General features: G+C 32.6%; 1 long non-coding RNA gene across 1 annotated transcript in view; it reads right to left on the reverse strand.

Annotated features, from left to right (window-relative positions):
- LOC134234236 (uncharacterized) overlaps nucleotides 1–9833 on the reverse strand; it is a 14950-nt gene extending 5117 nt beyond the window's left edge. Inside the window, exons 1-3 of the long non-coding RNA XR_009985141.1 lie at nucleotides 9577–9833; nucleotides 6572–6756; nucleotides 494–580 (exon numbers count right to left, since the gene is read on the reverse strand). This is a non-coding gene — a long non-coding RNA (uncharacterized LOC134234236). The remainder of the gene's footprint in view (nucleotides 1–493; nucleotides 581–6571; nucleotides 6757–9576) is intronic.
- Between the last annotated feature and the right edge of the window lie 741 nt (nucleotides 9834–10574).

Genomic DNA, 10574 nt, shown 5'->3' on the forward strand with positions numbered 1-10574 from the left:
GATTCAGTTATTTTAAACATATTTAAGAAAACTTTAAAAGTTATCAATTCTTTTTCTTACTTGTAAGACGATTTGTACCAGGGACAGATAATACTATTTTTACACGGTGCCAAATTTAAATCATTGAAAAGCCAAGTCAACAAAGAGCCAAACAGCTTGTCTTACCGACCTGATGAGGCATTATTTTGTTTTAAAAATATATTTTTTTTTAATTGATCACATATGGAAACATAATATTGTACATGAAGATTTACATGCAATTTTTTTCTTTTCTTGAATTACGTAAAATATTCACTGCGGTGTTCACTTCCAGTTTAGTGGCATGGAGTCCACTCCATACTCCACTAATCAACCTCTTTCAAATGACACAAAGGTCAATGACTTTGTGACCTTGACTGTGACCTTAATGCTAAAAATAGCTTTTTCCAATCTTTGTTGCCGCCGGGCACATAGTGTTTCACAAACACATCTTGTTTTTTTATGGTCTACTTACCCTCTATACTAGTACTGTGTGTACATCTGTCCTCCACATTCAGCTTACCTACAGGATCTTGGCTAGAAGTTGACAAATTCAGGATACCTGTAATTTAAAGAAATATCAGTAAGAATGTGCTGCAAATCACATATTCCATATAATATCAAATATGACACTATACCGGGGCAAAAAAAATATACATGACTGTACTCATGTTTCCTGTCACCTGACCTATCCTCGATTTTACTCTCCGAACCTCATAGTTTTTTTTTTTCACGTTTTCATGTTTTTTGCTATTTTCCCGAAATGTTTAAATCGGCCAACAATATTAAATGTTTTTACAGATGAGTTTCAGAAGCGTTTTAATACAAAACTTGGGCAGACCTGTCAAAAAAGTTATTGAACATACCAATGAGAAGTATGAAAGCCCTAACACCAACTGTGCAAAAGTTATAAGTTATAACTAAGGTTGAAGAATGATATATTTTTGTATAAGTGGTCAAACTTCAAGGTCAAGAGGTAGGGCTGGGTATTGGCCCGAGATTTCGTATTGCGATATTTTAAAACCGTATTGCGATATGTATTGCAATATTTTCAAGGTAATAAAAATGGCATTTTCGTTCTAAATTTACTTTAATTTACATGGAGAATGTACATAACTATGATAAGTAACCAACATGGAAAAAAATCTTGTTGATTTCAGTTAAGTTATGCTCTGAAATGTTCCAACAAAACAACTTCTGACTTACTGTTTGGCTTAATAACAAACTTTCATAAGTCCATTTTCATTTTTAATGACAAATTTCCTTAATCTAAGCATATTGCCAATATATCGATAATACAAAATCGTATTGCGATACGATATTCTTTGTCATTGTATTGCAATATATTGAAATATCGATATTATTGCCCAGCCCTATCAAGAGGTCAAATTTGGTGGTGGTGGTACCCAAAGAAAGGTCTTGTCACAAGAAATACAAGTATACAGCAGTGAAATATAAAGCCATAGCCCCACTCACTCCAAAGTTATGAGCAAGGTTAAAGTTTTTGAGGACAAACAGCCAGATGGACTACAGGGCAAAATCTATTTACCAATACGTCTTATTTCCACTATGGAAGAGTTTAAGATTTTAGTGCGCTCCTCTGTAAAAAAGTTGCAGAGTGTACAAATCTTTCAGGATTTCTGGGACAAACATAACATACACATGTAAACAATATGTTGGATGTCGATGAACAAATCCTAACAAAAATCAAATGAATCATTTTATTGTTGTGGACTTTATACATGTTATATGCATGAAGAGTAGAAAGGACAAAAATATCAATTTTTATCTATTGTTTATCATATGTATTTGATTATCATCTAAATATAATTCACATGCTTTGGAAATGTATTTTTATTATTGGATGATAAATGAGATGGGAGTCTGAGAACATAACAAGGGATAAGCCTATAGCGCAACAAACATGAAGGTGAAAAAATTAAATCTCAATACGTTATGTCGCGACTACCAATTAGTACCTCGCAGTTATCTAACTTATCTCCGCTCTTTTGCGAGGGAGTCAAGAAAAGTCTAAATTTCTGGGGGCAAATGACATTGTTTACATTAGTGACAATCGAATGATTCGAACAATTTAATGCCAAAATCACGATGTTTTGCCAGATATTGAATTCCAAATAGTAGATTGTCAAATAAGGAAAGTTTAAAATATTTTATATGCTGAAAAATGTGAAGATTTTCAATGAAAATTTAACTATAAGAGTCCGCTTAATTAAACATATCTTTAAAAATGTGACAATTTAGGATTGGCTCCTCTCAAAAATATATAAGGCTGGTTCAGCGATTGTCTAGTGAGGTATTCCACCAGGATTTTTTACTTATCTGTCCTTATAAATGCTACAATGATCGATCTTGCATTAATTGTACTGAATAGCACATTGCTCCCACCCAACAGATGATTCCTACCTCCTTCATGAAAGAGTTCAGCTAAGTTAAGTAATCGCGATATCAAGTATTGTATCAAAATTTTCCTAAATATTTCATCTAAAATTAAAGTATACTTTATGTAAATCTGTCAAATCTCTACAACTTATACATATCTCATGAAGATTGAAGTTTTTGGCCTGTAAAATATAATACACACGCGAAAAAGGGCAAATTGAGTCATTTTTTCACACTTTTAGTGTTGTAAAATTGGACAAATTTACTATTATCAAATTGAATCAGAAGAACACAATCACTTATATAATTATATAATTGATAATTTTAACTGTTATAAAAGGTTCAATTTATTCATCCTTAGAAATATTTTAAAAAGACAATGCACCAGGATATGGATATAATAATCATAACCTCTTCACCATGCACGTTCTCATTTTGTTTACTGCTGATTAGAGTGATGTCCCTTTGGTGAATATAAAAGTTAAACCTGCTCGGCTTGAGAAATACGGCTTGAAAAATATAGCGATCTATCGATGATAATATTTACAATCGATTGTCGCCAATCTGGGCCTTTAAACGACGATTTTTCGATAGTCAGCGACTATCATAACAACACTACACACTTTTTAAAACAATGTTTTGAAATGTATGAGTGGGTCTTCACTCCACTTTTTTTTTTCAAGTTTATCCTCAAAGTTTGCATACAAAATGAAATATACTATTTTGATTTCCAAAATTATGGAGAATAAAGTGCCGCGCCAGAGCATGATAAGCCCGTCAAAAAAAATACAATTTTCTTGAACATTTTAGTGTGCAAGAAAATCACGTCAACCTTGATTCCAAGATTTCCATGATTTTTCCATTCCTTCAAATATTTATCCATTTCCTGTTATCTAGGCATTAATTATAATAAATATTACACCATTAATAGATTTCTATGCTGGTTGTGTTAGACCTTGTCAAATGCCCATCATATTGAACAATATCAAATTAGTCTTAACATCTTAATCTATGCCAAATTAATTTTGAAAAGAAAAGGCCTGGCCATCAAATGACATATGCTATAAACTGACCAGCACTTCTTTTGTCTAATCCCCAAAGGATACAGATAAGCCGCTTGATCAGCTAGCCTTCCTACATTGAACTCATTAATTAATCTTTAACTGGATGCTTGTCTACTCATTACTACCAAGAGATGAATGGGTCTGCACTATCTACCATAAATTTTTTTCTAAACATATAAAATATTCAATGATTCTTTTTGGTTGAGATTTAATGTCTGACAGGTTTTAATATGTAATTCATATGGAAATGCTGATTCCACCCCACCCCTTAAAATTAGTTTTTAAATTAATAATATTATATAATATCAGATTAGTCTATTATGCAATATATCAAATTAGTTTTAATTACTTTTCATCAAATTCATTTTAAAACTTAGGCCAGCCAACAAGAGCTATTTTTAATCCAACAGGCTTACCCATCTGCCCAATACCCAAGGGATGTAGATAACACTGAGTTAGATCCTCACACTCAAAACTCATTAGTTTCTCTCTAATTTGACATGCAATTTTCTGTTATCAAAATTCTTCTTGACCAGTGCTTGATAATTACACTCAAGAGAGAGGTAGGATTTCTCTAACATACATTATATTTGTTATAGATTGCTGTCAAGTATATGCTTAAAAAATAAGTATTTTCTTGATTTAACACTTTTTTAATAAGAAGAGAGCAATACTCTTACATTATTTGGGATGCTTAAATGAACAGTAAAAAGACACATTTTTTTTAATTTCACTTAAATTAAAGGTCACAGTGACCTTGAAATAGGTCGCAACACACCTTCTACCTAAGATGCATAAACTGGCCAAGTTTGATGATTGTTAGTCTTATAGTTTTTCTAGTTATGGGCCGGAAAGGATTTTTGTGCGCGACACACCTTCTACCCAAGATGCATCAGATGACAAAGTTTGATAATCCTAGGCCTAATAGTATTAAAGTTATGAGCCGGAAACGAAAAAGCTAACAGACAGACGGACAGACGGACGGACACGAAGCCTATAACATAATACGTCCCGTCTTAAGACGGGCGTATAAAAAACCCACTAAACCTTTTAAAAAATTATAATTTTATGATATAACTTTTGTATCTTTTCGAGAAAAACTTGAAGTCCACTGAGTCAATGGTCATATCACAAACATGATTTAAATGCCAATCCTCATCAGGACTTGTGTAGCATAGTGGTTAGCTTGGTAGTCTCAGTAGAGAATGCTACTCAGGATTGTTATTGCTAGGGTTCAATCTAATGGATACATGTACCACATTTTTATATCTGTGATAGTTGGTGAAAAAACTGCGACAAAAATTGCGTACAGATCTCGAGACACGTGGATATATAGGAAATTGACATCGAATTTGCATAAAAATGAATCTCACTACCGGTATATAATATGCCTCGAGAAAGAGTGTTAAAAAATTTCAAACTTCTTGCTACCATAGTAGTTGCTGGAAAAAAAACATTAAAATTTACACGCACAGATAAACAGGAAGTTGATGTGAGATTTGCTAAAAAATTAATCCCACCATTATCCCTCAATATGTAATGCCTATAGAAAGATAGACAGACATGCTAATTCCAATATACTCCCCAAATTTGATTGAGAATGGGTTAAAATAATTGTATGTTGTTATTGAATATTCCTCACAGTTGACTTGTAGGTAATACTTATCATTGCTGACTTGTGGGGAATATTTCCAACTGTTAACTTGTAATACTTTTCATTGCTGACTTGTGGGGAATATTTCTCACTGCTGACTTGTGGGGAATATTTCTCACTGTTAACTTGTAATACTTTTCATTGCTGACTTGTGGGGAATATTTATCACTGCTGACTTGTGGGGAATATTTATCACTGTTAACTTGTAATACTTTTCATTGGTGACTTTTGGGGAATATTTATCACTGCTGACTTGTGGGGAATATTTCTCACGTAGGTTATATTTATCATTGCTGACTTGTGGGGAATATTTCTCACAGTTAACAATTTTAGGTAATATTTATCACTGCTGACTTGTGGGGAATATTTCTCACTGTTCACTTGTGAGGAATACACATGTATTGACCATTGCTTTATCCTTAAAAATTTGTTTCCATATAAATGTTGCCTTTGAACCCAACCAATAAATGTACACTTCAGTGTATATTGCTGACTTGTGGGAAACATTTATCACTTATTGGGAAATGCATTATTTTATTACACATGAACATTACAGATAAAAATTATTTTTCAACAAATAAAATAACTATCAAATCTTAAAAAAAATCAATCATCAATATTAATAAATGTATTGAAACTACATGTATTACTAATCTAATGTTTACAAGTCTTTTAAATCAAAGCACATTAATTTTAAAAACATTTGTTTTCCTTCACTAGATTTAAAACAAATTGCAAATTTTAATTTTCTCAGGTAAAAAAAATGTTTTCAATTCAAAAATAATAAGTATGTTGAAAAGGATAAAAAGTCATAAAATCAGGAGACAGTATATATAAGTACTAATTTAATCATTGATGGATTTAATCGGCCAATGACTAATTATTATTAACCAAATTTTGATTACATTTTGTAAAATTTTCTGATTATTGTTACACAGTTAGCATGGTTAGCACACATGTATATTTTCTGACAACTTCTCAGCATGTTCATGAGGCTTTTAACCTACTTTGAAATCATGAACAAGGACCAAAATCTTTTTTTTAATTTTAGATATACCGGTTTATATACTTCTATGTACATGTATTAGGCTTCATAACATACATGATATCAGCATGCTTTTTTTATTATTTCTGTTTTTAGAGCAACGGAAGTACTGTAAACCAACTTTTATTTGAGTGCAAGAAATATTCGCCAGTTTCATGACCTACATTTACTAGTGAATAGTAAATTATTAATTGCCCTGAACTATTAATTTTGTTTTATATTTGTAGAGAATGTTTCCTTTCATTAGTCACGGAAATTAATCAACACAGATTAGGTATGCAAATAAAAGATGACACAAATAGGGTACATGTGTACTACCTGGTAGTTGGTTTACAGTACTGCTCACATATATAGAGTTCAAAATGAGATTTTACAGCTATCTTGACTTACCAATACTAAATCCTTCTGTTTCCATACACAAATCCAGACAAAATGCTTTCAGTTATAATACTCTAGTTCTTTACATCCTTCATGTCCATGCATGCGTGTTTGTTGACTTTGACTCCAAGTCTCAGTCTCTAACATTTTCAAGAATAAAGTTGTATAATTTGCTCTTGTGGTGAAAACCCGAAAACCTGCAATAATAATTTTGCTTTCAGTTCAAAGATTTCATTGTATATTTTTTTTAAAGTGTTCATATTTTTACCTATAATTACAAGACAGGTATATCTCCACATCACTCAATAGTAATTTTTGACCCCATGCGGCATGCCAAAGTTAAGACTTAATGTATGCCCTTTCCTGAACCATATTGTTAACAGTGGGTAGGTAGGTATGAAAAATATTTTATTTTTTCCTTCTTGTGACATGGCCCAGAGAGCTTTCCCTTTTAAATCAACCGTACAATAACTGCGAAACAGAACACTTTCTCGTGGATGTTTGATGAGCAGAAACTGTTTTATATGCAAAAAATCAACGATACAGTACAACTTATTTTTAGAAATGACAGAAAACTGAATCAATACCTTAAATGATAGTCATTGAAATTGCATGATAGTGCTGTTAGTATTTATTTAAATTTAATTAAAATGAGAATAGAAATTTACAGCGTAAAGTTACCAGAGGCAGATTAAAAATTTTTAGAAAGGAGGAGTGGGTGCAGGAATCAAATGGTTTTCTTCAAAAAAAAAAAAGAAGACCAAAATCAGGAAGCATTATCAGACCCAAAACTTTGAGCGCGATCGTTACGTGTAAATAAATTTAAAAAGGTATACATTCAGTTAAGCAAATATAAAAAATTTTGAATAATAGATATTGAATCTAAAATCTCAACATTACCTTTCAATTTTATAACCAATTTTAAATTTTTAATATGCTCGCTATCATAAAAGCTGATCTAATTGTTATTACTATGTTTCTCCTTTTCCTCCAATTCGCATTATTTTGTATACCACGCCCAATCATAATTCAATAGTAATTGAGGTTTTGAAAAGGATTTTTAGTTATTTTTTACATATGACTTTGTTTCTTATTTATTCCATCAGCATCTAAACCCCAAGGTCAAGGTTTGAATTGTAACAAATTTTAAAAATAAAAGGTGATCTTTAATTAACAATAAGTATTTAATTAAAATGAATTTATTAGACATTTTAATTGGGTCTAAATAAATAAGTAGTGTGTTTTCAGCATGTTCAGTTCCCCGCCTAACTCTAAGAAGTATAGGAGCCGGCCCTCAATATTTTTCTGCTATTAATATCTTTCCATGAGTAAACTACTGTATGTATACTTTAAAATGCAGGCTTCATATTTTAGCGGCTTTGGTGCAGACAACAATGCACTAATTCATGAATACTGCTAAGAAATCATTTACATATTGATATATACAATACACCGCACATACATGTGTAGCGCTAATTTATGATTATGCCAACCCAGTGATTATGCTAAATTTTGAAAGCACCAAATTATATACACATATTACAGTATTCCAGTTTACAATTAGAAATGAAATCCCAATTTTGATCACTTCCATGTTTGAGAAATGCATATCTTACACATATTAATCAGAAATATTTTGACAGTGAAATCCTGGGGGAAAGTGGCAGCGTGCCTGCCAATAAAATGTTAAAATAAAATAAAAATGTTTTTCCTACCTACCTACCCTATCTTTTCTAAGGTTAAAATAGGAAACACTATGTATTTATCTTGGCCTTAGCAAAATAAAAAAAATACTTATAATACATCGATAATGATGGTCTAAAATCATGAAAATATTTTCAGTAGGGCAATCAGGAGGAATGTAGAACAGGGTGCAGGTGAAAGATAATGAAGGCAAATGGACACTATGCAAACCAACGCATGCGAATAAATATATACAAGTAGGAAGAATGACTTGATAAAAAAACGATAGCTAAATCAAGCTTTTTTTGGAAGAATTAAACATGTTAAATACCTTGTCTAACCAATCTAAGAAATTTTTAAATGTACTGATTTCAATGGACCTTTTGAAAAGGTGGAGTTCTCTGTGATACATTTCTGACACTGAGTCAGTGTGTGACTGACACCGTTTATTAATACACGTACAGTTTAAGTCAGATTAAGTTTTACAATTAATTCGCCCACACAGGCCTCACTAAACAGCTAAAGACCAGACAGTCGCACGTCTAGAAAAATTCATGGGCATGAGGAGGATAAGCACATGTTTCACAAAAAATGGGGACAAGCTTTAAACGCTTACCATATCCCAGGGGTGCTGAATTCATATAAATCCGTAGTTTGTTTTTACAGGATAGCCATTAGGCCTATAAACATGATACAATTAAAAAAAAATAACCGAGGTCTAGGTCGGGTCAATCTTTCCCAAAGTTTTACGTGCATTCATTATTAAATGTTACTTTACGAACGTCTGTAAGAAATAACTGCATGCATGATTTACGTAGTTAAATAAGTTTTCAGCCTATAATAGCAAGTGCAGCGAGCGTCGCGAAGCGACGCTCGCGAAGCGAGCTCAATAGACTAACGTGTAAGAACAGAGGAAATTCGGGTTGAAATCTGTACATACGTCAGCCAAATTTCTCTGTGCAACATTCCCAGAATTCCTGCACTACCCAATGTCCTTTGCGCGAATATTGCCGAATAAATAAATAAATAATAATGTAAAGCATATATCAGACTTTCAGTTTGTAGAAATCTTTCAAAGAAACAAGAAATAACTCTGCAATGTTTTTCGACAAAAATTGCACTAGTTCTATAGTTTCAAACAGACACTCGGCTATCTCCGTAAGCTCCGACGAGCTTTGTGACGTCGTATGACGTCACAGCTAGTCGAGATATCTCGTGCGGCTTGACGTTCGAAGTGGCTGATCTCAAGTGTTTTTGATGGTACAACTGCGCTCGCCCCAACGGTCACACCGTAAAACATATTATCTTTTAAATATGATAAAAAATCTACTTACCACATATTCTCGGAGCAGCCATTGCCCGCAATAAATTGGTATCATATGGGGACCAGTTTAAATTCCGCTGCGTTCCGAATGAACATTTCCCAGCATCCTCAAACATTCGTTTTACGGTGCAGTGAGAAAATTACTGCGAGTCAATTTTACGGACTTATGGGGATTTTTTCAAAAATGACCACAAATCGAATAAATATTATCAGTAGAACACGTAGAATTCAAAAAACCCCATGACCATATTTGTGGGGAACGAGAGAGTTCCCCAAAATTCTGAACTTTCCCCATAAGAAAGGTCCTTTGTCAGGTGTGAGTTCCCCACAAGTCGGTGAGCGCGAGTGCTCTCTCTCTCTCTCTCTCTCTCTCTCTCTCTCTCTCTCTCTCGTACAACATTGTGTTTGCTATTAAATAAAAACTTTACCTTCAACTGTGTACGCAATATTTCACACATCGAAATCGAAATCTTCTACAGCAATACCAACTCCGTAGCACTTGGTTCCTCATGATGCTGATCTCATCGCATTTGACATTGTTCTCACCCATGTTGAATGCAAGAATGAGCACAAGCAGATTTATTATCTTAACGACCTTCATCTAGGTAACAAATAATATGAATAATAACATAGAATCATGTTATGAAAAATAAAGAAATTTTTACATAAACAAACCATTAGAATTTTTTGCTTTAAAATATTTTTGTCTCAAATACGATAAGGAAAACCTGCGTTGTTTAAGTACTGCACTGCATGGTTATTATAATTCATTGTAACGTCATTAAAAAATCTACAGGTGACAAAAACTAGTTTATACATGTATATATAATAACACAAAGATGTGTAAGTAAACGTATTTTACAATAAATCACGAGGATTGTACCTGTTCAATTCCAGGATTTGGGGTGTTCAACTTTAAATGATTTAAAATAAGAGGGATGATTATAGTGGACTGCCTAAATATACAAATATGTCCTAACCTTATTTAGGTAAATTAAAATCAAGAGT

This window comes from Saccostrea cucullata, unplaced genomic scaffold, assembly GCF_032062105.1.
Source record: "Saccostrea cucullata isolate Sc308-1 unplaced genomic scaffold, CSIRO_AGI_Scuc_v1 ctg3821, whole genome shotgun sequence".
Lineage (NCBI taxonomy): Eukaryota > Metazoa > Mollusca > Bivalvia > Ostreida > Ostreidae > Saccostrea > Saccostrea cuccullata.